Source organism: Sciurus carolinensis, chromosome 6 (assembly GCF_902686445.1).
Source record: "Sciurus carolinensis chromosome 6, mSciCar1.2, whole genome shotgun sequence".
NCBI classification, from domain to species: domain Eukaryota; kingdom Metazoa; phylum Chordata; class Mammalia; order Rodentia; family Sciuridae; genus Sciurus; species Sciurus carolinensis.
Window position 1 is genome coordinate 96,106,424 of NC_062218.1, and position 18,070 is coordinate 96,124,493.

Here is an 18,070-nt window from a genome sequence, read left to right on the forward strand (position 1 = left end):
ACCACTTCTATTCAAACATTGTCCTCGAAACTCTAGCCAGAGCAATTAGGCAGACTAAAGAAATTAAAGGGATACGAATAGGAAAAGAGGAACTTAAGCTGTCACTATTTGCAGATGACATGATTCTATATTTAGAGGATCCAAAAACCTCCTCCAGAAAACTTCTAGACCTCATCAATGAATTCAGCAAAATAGCAGGCTATAAAATCAACACGCATAAATCTAAAGCATTTTTATACGCAAGCAACGAAACAGCTGAAAGGGAAATGAGGAAAACAACTCCATTTGCAATAGCCTCAAAAAAAATAAAATACTTGAGAATCAATCTAACCAAAGAGGTAAAAGATCTCTACAATGAAAACTACAAAACATTGAAGAAAGAAATTAAGGAAGACCTTAGAAGATGGAAAGATCTCCCATGTTCTTGGATAGGCAGAATTAATATTGTCAAAATGGCCATACTACCAAAAGTGCTATACAGATTCAGTGCAATTCCAATTAAAATCCCAATGACATACCTTACAGAAATAGAGCAAGCAATCATGAAATTCATCTGGAAGAATAAGATACACAGAATAACTGAGGCAATCCTTAGCAGGAAGAATCAAACAGGGGGTATCACAATACCAGAACTTCAACTATACTACAAAGCAATAGTAACAAAAACAGCATGGTATTGGCACCAAAATAGACAGGTAGATCAATGGTACAGAATAGAGGACATGGACACAAACCCAAATAATCTTCTCATACTAGACAAAGGTGCCAAAAATATGCAATGGAGAAAAGATAGCCTCTTCAACAAATGGTGCTGGGAAAACTGGAAAAGCATATGCAACAGAATGAAACTAAACCCCTATCTCTCACCCTGCACAAAACTCAACTCAAAATGGATCAAGGATCTTGAAATCAGACCAGAGACCCTGCATCTTATAGAAGAAAAAGTAGGTCCAAATCTTCAACTTGTTGACTTAGGATCAGACTTCCCATAGCACAAGAAATAAAAGCAAGAATCAATAACTGGGATAGATTCAACCTAAAAAGCTTTCTCTCAGCAAAGAAAACTATCAGCAATGCGAAGAGAGAGCCTACAGAGTGGGAGAATATCTTTGCCAACCATACTTCAGATAGAGCACTAATTTCCAGAATATATAAAGAACTCAAAAAACTCTACACCAAGAATACAAATAACCCAATCAACAAATGGGCTAAGGAAATGAAAATACACTTCACAGAAGAAGATCTACAAGCAATCAAGAAACATATGAAAAAATGTTCGCCATCTTTAGTAATAAGAGAAATGCAAATCAAAACTACACTAAGATTCCATCTCACCCCAATTAGAATGGCAATTATCAAGAATACAAGCAACAATAGGTGTTGGAGAGGATGTGGGGAAAAAGGTACACTCATACATTGCTGGTGGTGCTGCAAATTAGTGCAGCCACTCTGGAAAGCAGTGTGGAGATTCCTTAGAAAACTTGGAATGGACCTACCATTTGACTCAGCTATCCCACTCCACGGTCTATACCCAAAGGACTTAAAATCAGCATACTACAGAGATACAGCCACATCAATGTTCATAGCTGCTCAATTCACAATAGCTAGACTATGGAACCAACCTAGATGCCCTTCAATTGATGAATGGATAAAGAAACTGTGGTATATATATATATATACAATGGAATATTACTCAGCTATAAAGAAAAATAAAACTATAGCATTTGCAGGCAAATGGATGGAATTGGAGAATATCATGTTAAGTGAGCTAAACCAATCTCAAAAATCCAAAGACGAATGATCTCACTGATAAGGGGATGGTGACACGTAATGGGGGGTGGGAGGGGGGCAAGAATGGAGGAAGGAGGTACTGTATAGAGGGAAAAGAGAGGTGGGAGGGGTGGGGGGGAAGGAAAAAAATAACGGAATGAATCAAACATCATTACTCTATGTAAATGTATGAATATGCAAATGATATGCTGTTACTCCATGTACAAACAGAAACAACATGTATCCCATTTGTTTACAATAAAAATAAATTAAAAAAAAAAAGAAAGAAACTCAGCAGATCATTTGGGACTAACTTAAAAATTGATACTGCAATACATTGGAAAACTTAGAAGAAATGAATACATTTATAGATACATACAACCTGCCAAAACTGAATCAAGAAGACATAGATAACCTAAACAGATCAATAAATATCAATGAAAGAAGCAGTAATAAAAAGCCTTCCAACAAAGAAAAGCCCAGAACCAGATGAACTCTCAGCTGAATTCTACCAGGCCTTTAAAGAAATTATTCCATGAAACAGAAAGGAAGGGAAAACTTCCAAATACATTCTATGAAGCCAGTATCACACTCATGACCAAACCAAATAAGGACACATCAAGGAAAGAAAATTACAGATTAATATCCCTGATGAACTTAAATGCAAAAATCCTTTATAAAATATTAGCAAATCATATTCAGGAAAGTATCAAGAAGATTGTTCATAATGACCAAATTGGTTTTATCTCATGAGACAGGAATCAAGGTGGGTCCCAAAGAGAACAAACACTCAAGGATGATATCATCCTATGCAAGCATGTGAAAGACAAGAACCGTATCATCTATTTTCCTTGAAATTCCCAAACTGCCACATCTGTACACAAAAGGAACATGATAGACTAGACTAGAAGTTCTTTAGGTAAGAACACTATCTTAGGCATATTTGATTTTTCCAATGCCTTTCAGAATTTCTGGTATTTACCAAGCACATACTAAACACATGTTTAATTAATTAGTATTGTGTTATCATTGATGTTCTAAAGGTTGAGTAGTTTAACTAACTGAAATTTAAACAAGCAGTTATTAAGTAGATACCTGCTTGGAAGGATAGCTTTTTGAGCAGGGCTGTTTATTAATCACCTCAAGAAATCTTTAAGTTTCTTAACTCCCACTGCTTTAATTAAATAATTTGGTGATAAAATCTTCTTTCCTGGCTTTTTCACAACACTAAATCTCTCAGAACAGTTTTTAGTAGGAGAATGTAGCAGCTCTCTGAGTGCTAACCTACTGCTCTTTCCATGTCACTGAAAATAGCATGGTAAATGTCTGTATCTCAGCAGTGAGCATAAGAATGTCCTGAGGATCTTGCTGAAGTACAAATTTCTAAAAACAACCCAGAGATTATTGGTTATTATGCCTAGGGTGTGGCTCAGACTTCATTCATAACAATCACCCGAGGTGATTCAGATGTAGGTGTGTTTTATTCACCATTGCCATGATAATATTGTGTCACAACCTGCCACCCCTAAATCTCAGTGGTAGACAGCAATAACCATTTTCTCACTCATGTGTCTGAAGATAAACTGGAATTCACTTTATGTAGGCTGAACCTAACTCCAAGATGTTGACTGGGTCCAGATCTGCTCCACATGTCTCTTACCTTCCTTGAGCCAGCATCTATCTGAAGCAGATTCTGCTCATTGAGAATGATAGGCACCTAAGAAGGCAAAGTCTACCACTCAAGCACATGCCAAGTCTCTGCTCACATCTCAATGCTCAAGAAAGTTCCATGGACAAAGATAAAGTCAAGTAAGGAAAAACATACTATTTTCATGGAATTCTGGTAGGGGGAATAAATTTTTGTCAACAATAATTTAGTCCATCCAAGGTAATACAAAAACTTGTACTTTAAAAAAGAATTACAGTCTCTTGAACCACCCAGAAAAAGTATATGCAAGATCAGTTTTTTATTTAGTTATGCAATAAACATTTATGAGTGACTACCAAATGCCAGACAGACAGATAATTAGTTATTGTCTGTCTGTAAAGACTCTTATCCGGAGACAGATAAGTAAATAGATAATTACAAGGCCATGTGCAAGATATCATAACAGAAGTGACCCAAGAGTTATTATTAAAAATCTAAAACAGACCGGGAAAGCAAAAGATAATGTTCTCAGTGAGCCAGAAATCATAAAGAATCCTTAAAATATAGGAAACGCAAGAATCGGATTGCAAAAATGAAATCAAGTTCCAGATTATACACTGAAGAAGATTGCTGCGAGTGATGGAAGTGATTCCTGGAATGTTCCAACTCACAGGCTGTAGATATGAGAACAAAATACCTGGGATACCTTCAGCTTAACAACCAGCAAGTCTCACTCGTGACTTTTATTGGCCCAGATTAGGGCACTTAACCACCTTTGGACCATTCTTGTGACACCAACTGGCCCAACCACTGAAGGAAGGAAGTAGGACTCCTAAGGTAAGTGTGGGAGGTGGCTGCCCAAGGGCAAGAGAACTGATGTTCTCCATGATGGAATACTATACAGGTTAAACAAGAGATTTATGCTGACAGGAAGTACCCTCAAGATGCTTGTTGGGTGAAATAAGGAAACAATATTTTATATAGGATAGATAATTTGAATAAATGATATATTTCCATTTTTATATTTAAAAAATGTAAATATATATAAACATTATAGAAACCTACATATCAACCACCTGACAATAGACAGTTTTTACGTTGAGGAGGGGACTAGATTTGAGGATGAGGTATTATACAAAGTCACTTTGGGTTTACCTATATTAATTGAGGCTGTCTTCCTCCCCTCACTAATTATCCCAAGACAACAGAGCCCTGAAGAAAGGTAGTGGCGGTAGGTCTAAGTTTATTTTTTTTTTCAGTACTGGGAATCAAACCCATCCTCAAGCATACTAGGTAAGCAGTCTACCACCAAGCTATAGGCCCAAGCTGCTATTTTATTTTATTTATTTATTTATTTTTTTTTTAGTTTGAGAGATATGAAATTGTTGTTAACCTCTGGAATGTTGAGGGGGGTGTCCCAAGATAACTCCCAGGTGTCTAGATAAGCATTATATGGACAATAGTGCTCTATTCACCAAGAGAAGCAGGGTGTGAGAAAGAGGAGTTTGTGGATGAAGGTTGAGATCATCTTTGGTCATGTTAATTTGAGGACACTTATAGCGTCCAGGTAAAGATGTCCAATGGAAAATCTGGGCTCTGTACTTGTTATGGTTTGGATGTGAGGAGTCCCCCAAAAGCTCAAGTATGAGACAGTGCAAGAAGGTTTAAAGGAGAAATGATTGGGTTGTAAAAGTCTTAACCCAATCCCCTGATAGGAATTAGCTGAGTGGTTCCTGAAGTGGTAGGATGTGGTTGGAGGAGGAGGTGGGAATTGGGGCGTCATTTTGGGTATATATTTTTATCTGACAAGAGGAGACCTCTCTCTCTGCTTCAGCATCATGATGTGAGCCGGTTCCCTCTGCCACACTCTTCCGCCATGATGTTCTACCTCACCTTAAGCCCAAGGAATGGAGCCATCCTTCTATGGAATAAGACCTCTGAAACTGTGAGCCCTCAAATAAACTTTTCCTCCCCTAAAGTTGTTTTGGTCAAATCTTTTAGTGACAGCAGAAAAATAGCTGACTGAAAGAGTACCGAAGTTGCCTTTCTCTTTCCAGGGGAAATTTCCAATATTTGATTAAACTTTTATAAAAGGAACCAGTCCACAGGAAACAGAATGTGTGGTGCTTAGTAATTTACCAAAGGATGGGCAGCCCAAAGGGTGTGGTTTGTGCTGGGACCTAGGATTTCAACTCATTCAGCTTTCTCTAATAAATTCTGTCCTCTTGTTTCCTTAGTCAGAATGACATTAACCATGTAATTTGTTCTAAAGAGACTGAATTTTTACCCCTGGAGGGTTAAAACAGAAGGCATACAGAGAGGCGTTTGTGTGTATAGGTTGCTTTCTGTGCACAGGGTTCACCTGGCAAGGATTGCTGGGGAGAGACAAAGGAACCCTCACTATCTTCACAGCTAAGGTCCTGTCTGGCCTGAATCTCAGCTCTCAAAAACCCACACTTCAGGCCTGACCTCCAAAACACCATTTCTGCCACCTGCTTATACAACCTTCTCTTTCATCTGCCTCAGGATTTAGAGTTGGAAGCAGCAACAAGCAGTGAAAATAGACTAATGGCCTTAAACCTTGATGGCAATGATGTTCTCACTCTCCTGGGAACCAAGGTCTGCACCTGGCACTTCAATCCAAGGAGCAAAGGAAGACAAAAGAAACTTTCACCCAGATTCTTTTTCCTCACTCTGAAAAGGGGAAGCCTGGGATGAGGGAAACTTCCCTCTCCTACAACAAAAGCTGAAAACCTAAAACCACCTTATGACTAACCACCAGCCTTTCTAGAAAAACTTTCCCTCTTTGTCTCTTTGTGTTTCACAGTTATTGGAACTGGATTGTTCAAAGAAGTACCTGACCTTGCTTATCAGATAAGAAACAGAAAATGCTGACCCTGGATTCTTTTATTTACTCCTGCTGCTAACCTAGCAGCACTGCAGAATCTCAGACACTTCAGCAGCTTTAGCCAGGCGAGGGTACAGAAATATGAATGCATAAAAATCTCTCCTCCCTCCCAGCTCCACACTCAGTGGTGAAAAGGAGGAAGGGAGACCATTAGCAAGGAGTAAGCACAAAATAAAGTGATTTGGAGGTGTGTTGAGGAAAAAGCCAATTTTAGCCAATGCCATTTGGCCTGCTGGTACTGTTTGCACTCAGAATGTGTTTTTGTTTTGTTTTGTTGTCTGGGTTCTGATATTAATTTGGTCAGAGGAAGAAAGTGAGCTTCATAAAGACAGAGGCAATATCTCATTCATCTCTAATATTTAGCACAGAATCTAGCCTAATGTAGGATAGGTGGGATTTAAAGAGGTAGAGATTATGGGGAGGGCATCTTTTGGAAATATGAAAAATATTTCCAATTTTCTATTTTTAATTTGTAGGAAAGAAACATAGATTTGAAGGTGTAAAGAGACTGATTTAAAACACAAATCTCATCAATAGTAAGTAGAGTCTTTGCAGGTAAGCAACAGAAAATAACTCTGACATTTTTAACCTAGAAGGAAAATTCTGAGATGTCCTATATTTAATTATGAAGTGCTGGAAAATGTAAAGGAGAGATGGGTAGGTTAATCAGTGAGTGAGCTATAGGATTGAAAAAACAGAAAACAAGCCAGATGTGGTGGTACACACCTGTAATCCCAGCTACTCAGGAGGCTGAAGCAGGAAGATCACAAATTCAAGGACAGTCTGGGCAACTTATGAGACCCTGCCTCAAAATTTAAAAAGAAAAAAAATTTTTTTAAAGAGTGGAGGATGTAGCTTTGTGGTAGAGCACTGCTGGGTTCAATCCCCAGTATGGGGTGCAGGGTGGGGGACCTAAGAAGGAAGAACAGAAAACGCTCACATTCTTGATGTTAAAACAGCCCCCTAGTTGCCGCTGCATCCTGCTTACAACTTTGACCAATGCGGAATCAACGATGACTTTTCCCTATGAACTGCCCTCCTAACCCAACACTTTCCCCACCTCATGTGTTGCCTCTCTTATCTGTAGCCAATGTAGGTTCAGAGTAAACAGTTTATGGCTCCCTTCCCCAAATTTTCACTGTACAATATCCTGGATTCTTAGATTTTTCAGACATTTTCACAACTGTTACCTAGCTGTGCTGCTGGGGACTACAATTCTTTTTGGTTAACATCTATAATGGCCCTATTATCTCAGAGATCTCTTGGTTTCAAGAGTTTTGGTTCAACAAACAAACAAAATGTCATTGATTGGAGGGACACTGGCATGCACAGAACATGAGAATCTAGAAACCCAAGTCAAAACAAGGATAAGAGTAAGGGCAGATAGAAGGGTGATAGAGGAGACTCAACCATTCCACCAAGGACTCAGTTCAGTTCAACATTTTTCCTGCTCTTGTCATCATTCTGCTCAAGATGGTAGAAATGCTGAAAGTATGAGATTAACTGAGCTCAGTTCTACATTGGGTAAGACACTATCCCCAAGTCTGCAATCCCCTCAAGCCTATATACAGTGGAGAAAAAGTTAGTCCCTCAAAGATAAATGGAGTGCTCGCTTTGGCAGTACATATACTAAAATTGGAACGATACAGAGACGATTAGCATGGCCCCTGTGCAAGGATGACATGCAAATTCGTGAAGCGTTCCATATTTTTAAAATAACAGAATGAGTCAAACATCATTGCCCTATGTAAATGTATGATTACACAAATGGTATGCCTCTACTTCATGTAAAACCAGAGAAACAAGTTGTATCCCATTTGTTTACAATGCATCAAAATAAATAAATTTTTAAAAATAAATAAATAAAGTTATACTTTTAAAAATACTTCAAAAAAAAATCAAGTATCCATCCCAGAGAGACAGGGTTCAAGCTCATGAGCATTCGATGCCAAAGTTTTCACTCTTTGACATTGCCAGCATGGAGTGAGCAGTGTGGTGATTCTGTCATTTGGTAATGTCTATTACAGCTGGAGGAGGTGCTAATGGCACCTAGTGGATAATGACCAGAGATGTTGCTAAAAATCTTACAATGCCCATGACAGCCTTCTCACAAAAGAATTTTTCAACCCAAAATGTCAGTAATTCCAAGGTCAACAAACTCTGGTGTAAGCAAAGATCATGAATTAAGATAAAACATAGGTTTAAGAAAATTTAATAATTAAATTTGTTGGAAGCATGTATTACATAAAGAAAAGTAAAAGATGAAAAAAACTTTGAAAAATTATATATATTATATACATATTATATACCATATATGAAAAGTTTTATACACACACACACACACACACACACACACATGTCATCAGGGCATATTTTATGGGCCCTTGAATGCCAGGTTAAGTTTTCTAGACTGGATTTAATATGTTTGGCTCCTTCTTAGTCCAAAGTGATATCCTCATTGTCTCTGGACCTGGCATGTCTCTCTATTTATTCTGAAGTTTATTTCTAGAAGAACTTTGGATCAAATGACATGAGACTGCCAATGATAAGACCCCCTTAGCACCCCTCATCCTGGGCACACTGTCAGGGTCTATTCTAAAAGTTTTGCTTCTGTGTGACTTCTTACCTCTCTTGGTATATAATATTGGAAGTCATTGCTTCTTAGAGTGGGTGCTCTTGCTAAAAAAATTAACATTATTTTCAACATGCTTCCAAATCATATAGCTACCAAATAGCCTTTATTCTTACCAGAACAATCTACTGTGAAATTAACATATTTTGCTGATTCCTATTTCTTTATATCTAAAATCAGGATTCACCCACAATCAATAATGTATTATCATTTAATTGATAGTCCTTTTTTCTTTATTAGAACTCTATAAAATCAATGACACTTTAAATTCAATGAAATAGGATATGTTTGTTTTTCTCTCATTGTCATTGGTTAATTTTATTCATACTCATTTAATGCCATTGGCCTTGAAATTGAGTATTAGTGTTGAACCCTGGCAGAATACTAAGAACCATACAAAATATCATGATGGAACTGGCCCCTCTCTGTCATCATTATTTTATAATTAGAATTACAGCCCTCACATTGAACAGAAGAGGTTTTGTAACCATGCAACCATCTCCCCAGTGGGAGCATCCAGGGCCTACCCCCAATGAAACGTTTCGTGTGTTTCAAAGCTTTTAAAGAATATGTGAAAGAAACATTCATTCAGGTCGAATTGCCTTGGCATACGCATTTAGGCTGTTCTTATTTTATACAGGCTTCCTCAGTCCATCATTAGATACAATTTTATTTGTACAAAGGAAATGAAGTAAAATTTCCTTCTACATCCCTTCTCTATTTCTCATCTTTATCCTCTAGCAGGACTTCCCCCTTTCCGTTCTCATCACCATTTATTAGTCAGATTAATATGTAATGAGATCCACCCTTCTGCAATGCATCAGCCTACGAAACAAAGGCATAAGTAAAACTGAAGAAGGAGAACAAGGAGATGAATAGCGGTAAAGGTTAAGCAACTGTGAATTTCCAGGAAATATTTATGAGCTGATTTAAATACTAATGAGCTGGTAGTCTGACAGCAGAGAGAAGACTAAAACACAGGAGCACAAAATCTCAGCTGGGTCGTGGGTTGTCTTGTATCTACACAAGCTGTACAGTAGAATGGCCACATTTTAAGCCTCCTGCTGAGCAGGCATTTCCAAATGCTGTTAAGTGAGAAATTGACATTTCCTCGCTGATTTCAATTTTTTTATTTCCACCAGAGTACTTAACAATCTGTTTAAATTCCATGTTGAAAAAGGTATAGAGGGCCCAGACATAAAAACCACTTTACCCAAACCTTTGATTTAAATGACTACTATATTAGGAATGACTCTTTCAATTTTCTTTTTCTGTCCCCTTTAAGAATCCACCAAATAACTTTTGGCAAGATCCTATGTAACCCCATGAATGATGTCTCAGGAGTGTAGTAAGAGGTAATTCATCTGAAAAAGTCTCCTGCCCCAGCAGACTGCAGAAAAATACATCAGTTGCCTATGGGTTAGAAAAGATAAAAACACTTGCCACTATAATAAAACAAATTTAACTTCCAAAGAGCTTTTTACATATATGGCCTTAGGCATGCCAATCTGCTGACTTGATCTAAAATAAACAACTGGCTTTTGTATTTCTAAATCATATCTAAAAAATGGTTGTTAGGGCTTATTTAACTGGAGTTTCTTTCTTTTGGGGGGACAATTTTTCCTTATAAAGATGCTAAATTAGGTAAGGAGGAAAAATTGGATGAGCCAATCAGAGGATTTCTGGAAAATTAGCATCCTTAGAATCAGGGAGCTTTATACCCCAAAGTTAAACAACAGAAACTCAGATCACATCATCTAGAAACTCTGCACATGTGTGTTGTGACCCCAAGGATGTGGCAGTAACATGGCTGGGGCACCAATAAGGTCCTCTCAAGTATGAAACATAAGGTAGCATCAAAACATCCACTAATCAAGATAAATGCTAAAAAATAAAATTAAAGCAAAAGTCAGATAATGTGATGCCTCCAGCTTTGTTCTTTTTGCTCAAGATTGTTTTGGTTATTCAGAGTCTTTCATGGTTGCATATGAATTTTAAGGTTATTTTTTCTGTTTCTCTCTAGAATATCATTGGAATTTTATAGGGATTATCTTGAATCTGGAGATTGCTTTCGGTAATATGGATATTTTAACACAATTAATTCTTCTAATTCATGAACACAGAATGTCTTTCCATTTATTTATGTTTTATTCTATTTCTTTCATCAATGTTTTATAGTTTTCAGTTTGTAAGTCTTTCACCTCCTTGGTTAAATTTATACCTTTTTTTTTTTTTTCCAGTACTACAGATTGAACCCAGGGACATTCTACCACTGACGTACATCCCAGACCTTTTTTTTATTATTATTATTTTTTAAATTTTGAGAGTGTCTTGCTAAGTTGCCCAGGCTGGCCTCAAACTTGCAAGCCTCCTGCCTCAGCAGCTCAAGTAGCTAGGAATACAGGGATGTGCCACTCTGCCCAGCTTTTAAAATTAATTCATTAGTTCTAACACTTTTGTGATATAGTCTTTAGGATTTTCCATGTATCAGATCATGTTGACTGCAAACAGAGGAACTTTAACATTTCCTTTCCAATTTGGATGCCTTTTTGACAAAGGTGCCAAAAGCACATAACAGGGAAAGAACAGTCTTGTCAATAAATGGTGTTGGGACAACTAGATACCTCCATGAAAAAGAATGAAGTTAGACCCTCATTTCACACCATATACAAAAATCAACTGAAAATGGATTAAAGACTTAAAAGTAAGACATAAGACAGTAAAGCTACTAGAAGAAAATATGGGGGCAGCAGGGGGAAGCTCCATGACATTGGTTTTTTTGGATGTGTATCCAGTAAATATATGTAATTTTTATTTGTCAGTAAAAAAGAAATAAACCTTAAAAAAACTTATACTGTTTAACCTGTTTAGGAACCTATATTCCAAAGTGATAATCAGAAATATATCACATGCAATGAGCGCAAGTTCTCATCATTGTAGTACTCTTAATAGCAAGAAATTGAAACATCCTCGATATTAAACTTAGAAGAAGCATTAAGTAAATTGTGCTTTAGTCATATGATGAAATATTTGCATCATTAATACAGTAATTCCATCATTGAATGGAAAGGCTAAAGAAGCATCATTTAGAATATAGCAAACCCAAAGTAGTTCAAATATTAATATTGCTTATTATCTTAGTTAACAAGAATTTTGAAGGTAGAAAAGAGGCAGAGTTGAATTCTGGCAAAGACTGCTTGTTGTCAGCCAATGTTTATTCTTTCTCTCTCTCTCTTAGAGAACTGATTTTTAGGTGGCACATAGCCACCCAAACACTTACCACCTTCTCCAGACTCTATAAATATTAAGTACTGGTCAATATGACATAGATCATTGTGTCTTGTACAACTTCCAAAAGTGTCATTAAAGTGAAGGTACATTCCCCTCTTACCTGGAATTCAGAAGCAATACCTGGAGATTAGGCAGCCATGTTGGGCCTGAGAATGTCAGGGCAGCAAGAGGGAAGGCATCAGGATCTCTGACACCAAAAAAGGACCACATTTGCTCTGGAACATTACTGCTAGAGTGCTTTAACAGGGGAGCAAATTAAACTGCTCTTAAGCCACTGCTATCCTGAGTTTTCTAATACACACATCTGTATCTAAAAAATGCAAAAAAACTCCAAGATGAACCAAACAACAATATTTTAAATAGAAGCAGGATCCAACAATGCCATCCCATGCCTGAAGCAAAAGAAAAAGTGAGCACCCCTATATACAGGTTTTTGTTTCTTTTCTTAATGTTTTTTCCAGAAGTATATTTTGAATATATTATTGATCTGCTTCCATTAAATCTAAGAAGGTAAAATTATAAAAAAACTTCTGTTTGAAATATAAGTAAACTCTTTAAACTTAAAATAACATTGTGAGTTCAGTTTTTCAATATTTTTTCAGCTACTTGAATATTCTGATCAGAACTCTGCTCTGGTAAGGCTACACAGAGTTAGCCCAAAAGATGTGTAAAGATATCAATATGTGAGGCCAGAAACCAACCTGAAGGCAATGTTAAGATCAAGGGTGTTCTGCTCTTCTATGACTGCATTTCATTTTATATGCAACATCTATGGACCACTGAACTTGAATGCTACATTAAAACAAACAATCCACCTTCTCTCTTTTAAAAAAATGTATTTAGGGGGGTGCTGGGGACTGAAACCAGGTATGCTTTACCACTGAGCTATATCCCCAGTCCTTTTTTAATTTTTTATTCTGAAACAAGTTCTCAAATTGCTAAGACTAGCCTTGAACTTGCAATCCTCCTGCCTCAGCCTCCCAAGTCATTGGGATTACAGGTGCATGCCACTACACCCAGTCATTTCATCTTAATGAAGAAAATGTATTCTCATGCAACCACAAGTCCAGAAGAAGTGACTGCAAGGTATTTAATTCAACATGCAACACCAATCAGAACTCCAGCTTCTTCCTCTTCCTGGTTTGCCAGACATAGCAATTGGCTTTGTTGTTGACTGTCTCCTCTCAATAAGTAGAAGTTGGCTATCTTGGTTCCCAGAATCCCATGTAAAGTTGAAAATACCTCGAAAAAGAAAATAAGAGAGATTTCTCCCCTCTTTAGGCCTTATAAGAGTGAAAGTGATACTAAAAGCTTGGTCCTTGTCCCCAGTGCCAAGTCAAATAACAAAGACAAGATTGTGAGAAAAATGAAAAAGAAGTTTTAAGGATTTGCTAGAAAATGAGGAGAGATGAAGAGAGGAGCAGATTAATGTCTCAAAAACTACTGTCGCCCATACAAGAAGGAAGAAAGAGTTTTCAAAAGGAAATTCAGGACTAGGTTCCAGGTGCACCTGTGAGTCCATAATGATTCATGTCCAGATGGTGACCTTGAGATAACCCTTGCTCAGATATGCTGGCACTAGTTCCTAGGTCTGGATTCCTTCATGCTTGTGGTGACGGAGTTGAAGGACATGATAATATGGCCTAGGATGGGAAGAATGTTAATCTTACTTCCCCTGAAGTTAGGGAGGAGAAGAAGAAGAGAAGGAAGAAAGAGAAGAAGAGGGGGGGGGAAACAAGTAAGATTTATACTCAAAGCATGAAGTGGACCCCTTTTACAAAAAGAAAACTTTCTCGATAACCTTCTGCCGGACCTTTTCCAAGTCACATTGACTACAGCTAGGTCAAATGCAACAAACCCCTGGGATGGGAAATAGGATGATGCCTATTGGTTTAAGTTAACTAAGCTTTACCCTAAGACATAGGAAGGAGAGATAGTTTCCCAAGCTAAGTTAAGACTTTTTAGTAAAGAATATGGAGAAAATAGCTGTCACTGGATTAGGTCAGCAGTGTCTGCTATAATGCCAATAATTGGTGGTCAGGCATTGGGTAGAAAATGTATCAGTGATATTTGTATCAGTACAGAAATGGCCATGATATTGTGTAAGATCTGTTGCAAAAATCTTCAATGAAACAATATACAGCAGGATAAATTCCAAATAGATAATAGAATTAAACTACTGTTACTACTGAATTTACTAATAGAATTTACTACTGTTAAATGAGCACACTGGAAAATTCTTTTGTTATTTTGGAGTAGATGCCTTTCCAAATATGACTCAAAAACCAGAAGCCATAGAGGGGGAAAAGGTAATATGGTATAAAAATACCAGAAACAAAGCCAAACAGTTATTGATTAACTCAGGGTTGGGGGGCTGTAACTCATATCACAATCAGCTAACCCCTATTGTGAAAGAGTTCCTAGAAATCAGTAAGAAAGAAATCATAAATATTAAATAATGTAGACTCACAAGCAAAGGATATGAAATTCAACTCACAAGAAAAAAAAAATTCAACAAATGTTCCTTAAGCATGTGAAAAGTTTTTCAATCTCAGCTAACTTATATTAAGAAAAATAAATTGCTCCCAGTGTGTAACTCAGTGGTACAGCATGTGCTTAGCAATCCCTAGCATCAAAAAAAGAAAATAAAAAAAAATGAATACTAAAACTACCCCCAAAATATCATGTTTAGCTATCTGGCAAAATTCCCAAAATTTGACATAGCATTAGAGAAATAGTCACTAGCACAAAGATCCAGAGAAAATATGATTCCTATGGAGAACAATTTGGCAATATATGTTAGATACCCATACATTTTAATCCATCAGTTTTATTTCTAAGAATGTACTCACGGATTCCACAGATTTTACATTCTCGATGTATCTGACTATATGCAAAAAGATTTTCAGGACTTTTTTTTTTTTTTTTGTAGTACTGAGAATTGAACCCAGGGGTCCTTTACCTCTGAACTACCTCCCAGTACCTTTTATGTTTTATTTTGAGACAGGGTCTTGCTAAGTCACCCAGCCTGGCCCTGAACTTTCCATCCCCCCAAGTAGCTGGGATTACAGACATCCACCACCAGACATGACTAGGACTAATATTTAACTGATGCACGTGTGACCCAACTCGTTAGTTTATGTCCTGCATTCATCCAAAAACACTAATGTTCATACTGTACTTAAATTCAAAAAATTTTAAATATCACCCCTTTACATATGTAGAAGAATAGTTTTGCAGAAAATGATTGGAGATAGTCCAAATAGCAACAATAGTAGACTAGTTAAATAAATTAGATTTATCGTTAAATAATAGAATATGCTGCTCTACAAAAGAGTATATCTTATTCTGTTTTGTCTGCTATGACAAAATACCATAAACTGAATGACTTATAAACAACAACAATTTATTTCTCACTGTTCTGGAGGCTGGAAGGTCCAAAGCCAAGTCACAGCAGATGTCTGTGTCTGCTGAGGGCCTGCTTCACAGCAGTCATCTTCTCACTCTAGTCTCATGTGACAGAGGGTAAGGGCCTCTCCTGGACCCTTTCAAAGGACATGAATGCTACTTTTGAACACTCTCCCCCCATAACCTAATCAACTCCCAAAGGTACCACCATCTTGGGGGTAAGTATTTCATATATGAATTTGGGGGCAGGAGAACACAAACATTTAGACAACAGCAAACACAGTACATACCTGTATGCACTAATATAAATAGATCTCAAAAACCTCAAATTAGTTTTTTTTTTAATGCAAAGTGTAAATCAGTACATAAAATATTTCAAATTTTACATAGAAAGAAAGGAAAAGCAAGCATCCACAATTCCATTTTCTTATAAAAACATAAAGAAACTGATGGAAACACAAGAAAATACTAACAGTGGTTTCCTATTTTGGGTGATGGTGAACTAGGAAGGTAAAGGATATGGATAAAAGAAAATTTTTCCACTATATATTATTTTCTTTTGTTTTTGAACTATGTTAATGTATTTATTCAAATAAATAAAATTTATTAAACTCTATAATGGTTTACTACTACCTATGTGCAAATTCCAAATCCTTAACTTGGCATTCAAGACAAATCACAATTTGGATCAAATCAACTTTGCCAGTTAAGTCCTACTAATTGCTCTCTACCTCCACCCTCTCCACACACACTGCCCTCCATAGAGCCTAAAAAATAATCACAATGAACAGTTTTCAATCCAGAAAAAATATAATATGCATATGGTATGTTATACATGTATATAACTTTAAAATTTACATGTGATCTTTTGTTATTATATATCTGTGAGAATTTTCTACATCATTAATTTTTCCACTTTTTTAAAATATATATTTTAGATGTTAATAGGCTTTTATTTCATTTATTTATTTATATGTGGTGCTGAAAATCAAACCCAGTGGCAAGCACTCTATCACTGAGCACAACCCCAGGCCTTCCATTTATTTTAATAAATGTGATTTTTTAATGTATCAATACATATATAGTTCTTAGTGGTGAGATAATACTCTATCACATAGGAGTTGAAGATATAGTGCAATGGTAGAGTGCATGCTTAGCATTTGCAGGGCTCTGGGTTCAATACCTTGCACACTACCAAAAAATAAAATTATATATGGATTTATGTATCCATATATGCATCCGTATGGACATGGATACATCATAATTAAGCTTGTTGTTTCTCTTGCTGGATACTTAGATTGTTTCTACTATAGTTTTTGTTAATACCCATCATGCTGCAATAAATTTCTTGGCATATTTTTGCCATAATATAAAAGTAGAATTGTTAGGCAAAGCTTGTGTGCATTTAAAAATTTGATTGATGTTATCAAACTGCCTCCATAGGTATTATAACATACTATGCTTTGTTCAAACATTCCTCTATTGAAAGTACTCCTTTCCTCACTTTCTTACCAATATTGACTTGGAAATTTTAAAGTTGCCTGGTAGGCAAAAAACATTCTTTTATACTTAATTTGTGTTTCCTTAATTTTAAGAATAAGCATCTTTTTAAATGTACAGAGGGATTCGTACTTTTTTCTCATGAACTGTTTTATTTTTATTGAATCAAATGCAACCGTATTTCATGTTATGATCCTAGGGTTTAGGTTGTATTTAGAAAGGCATGTCTACTTCCACATGAAAGAAAAATTCTCCTCCATTTTCTTAGTCTATTAAAGATTTTTAAATGTTTAAATATTTTATCCATCTGGATTGATTAATCCTCCTGAGAGGTAATATTGCAGTTTAATTTTTTCCAAACAGTCCCCTGAATAATGTATACCTTCTTCACCAATTATTACAAAGTAATTATATTATATCCTAATATATAATACCCTAAATTCATGTAGGCATATTGGTCTTGGTCTGGGTTCTCTGTTCAGTTCTACTCATCCAAGTAGCTCTTCTCACCTAATACCACCCCATTTAAATTACTATATATTTATAGCAAATTTTTCATCTGATAAGAGTGGTTCCCACTTCATAAGTCTTTCTCCCTTCCCCCAAAACATTCTCAGCAATTTCAGCACATTTAATTTTCTAGAAGATTGTATGGAATTGAGAAAAACTACATTTTTTGTAATATTGAGCTTTTCTGATTCTTAGTCCAGTGCTCAGAATGTCACGCAAAATCACTCGGTACTTGGTGAATCTGAGAGCAGATCTTTGTGGACATATTCAACTGGATTTGTTGAGCGAGCTATCTAAATCAAGAACGTAATGGAGCAATTCTCCCCTTTCTTGTGTAGACATATGAGAATCATGTGGGTATCAGGAAAACCGAGCCTAGAGAAAACAAAAAAAAAGGAACAAT

General features: G+C 36.5%; 1 non-coding gene across 1 annotated transcript; it reads left to right on the top strand.

The window, feature by feature from the left end:
- The first annotated feature begins 7,931 nt into the window (after positions 1-7,931).
- Positions 7,932-8,038, top strand: LOC124987782 (U6 spliceosomal RNA). Its single transcript, XR_007109292.1, has one exon. It is a non-coding gene; the product is annotated as a U6 spliceosomal RNA (small nuclear RNA).
- The last annotated feature ends 10,032 nt before the right edge of the window (positions 8,039-18,070 follow it).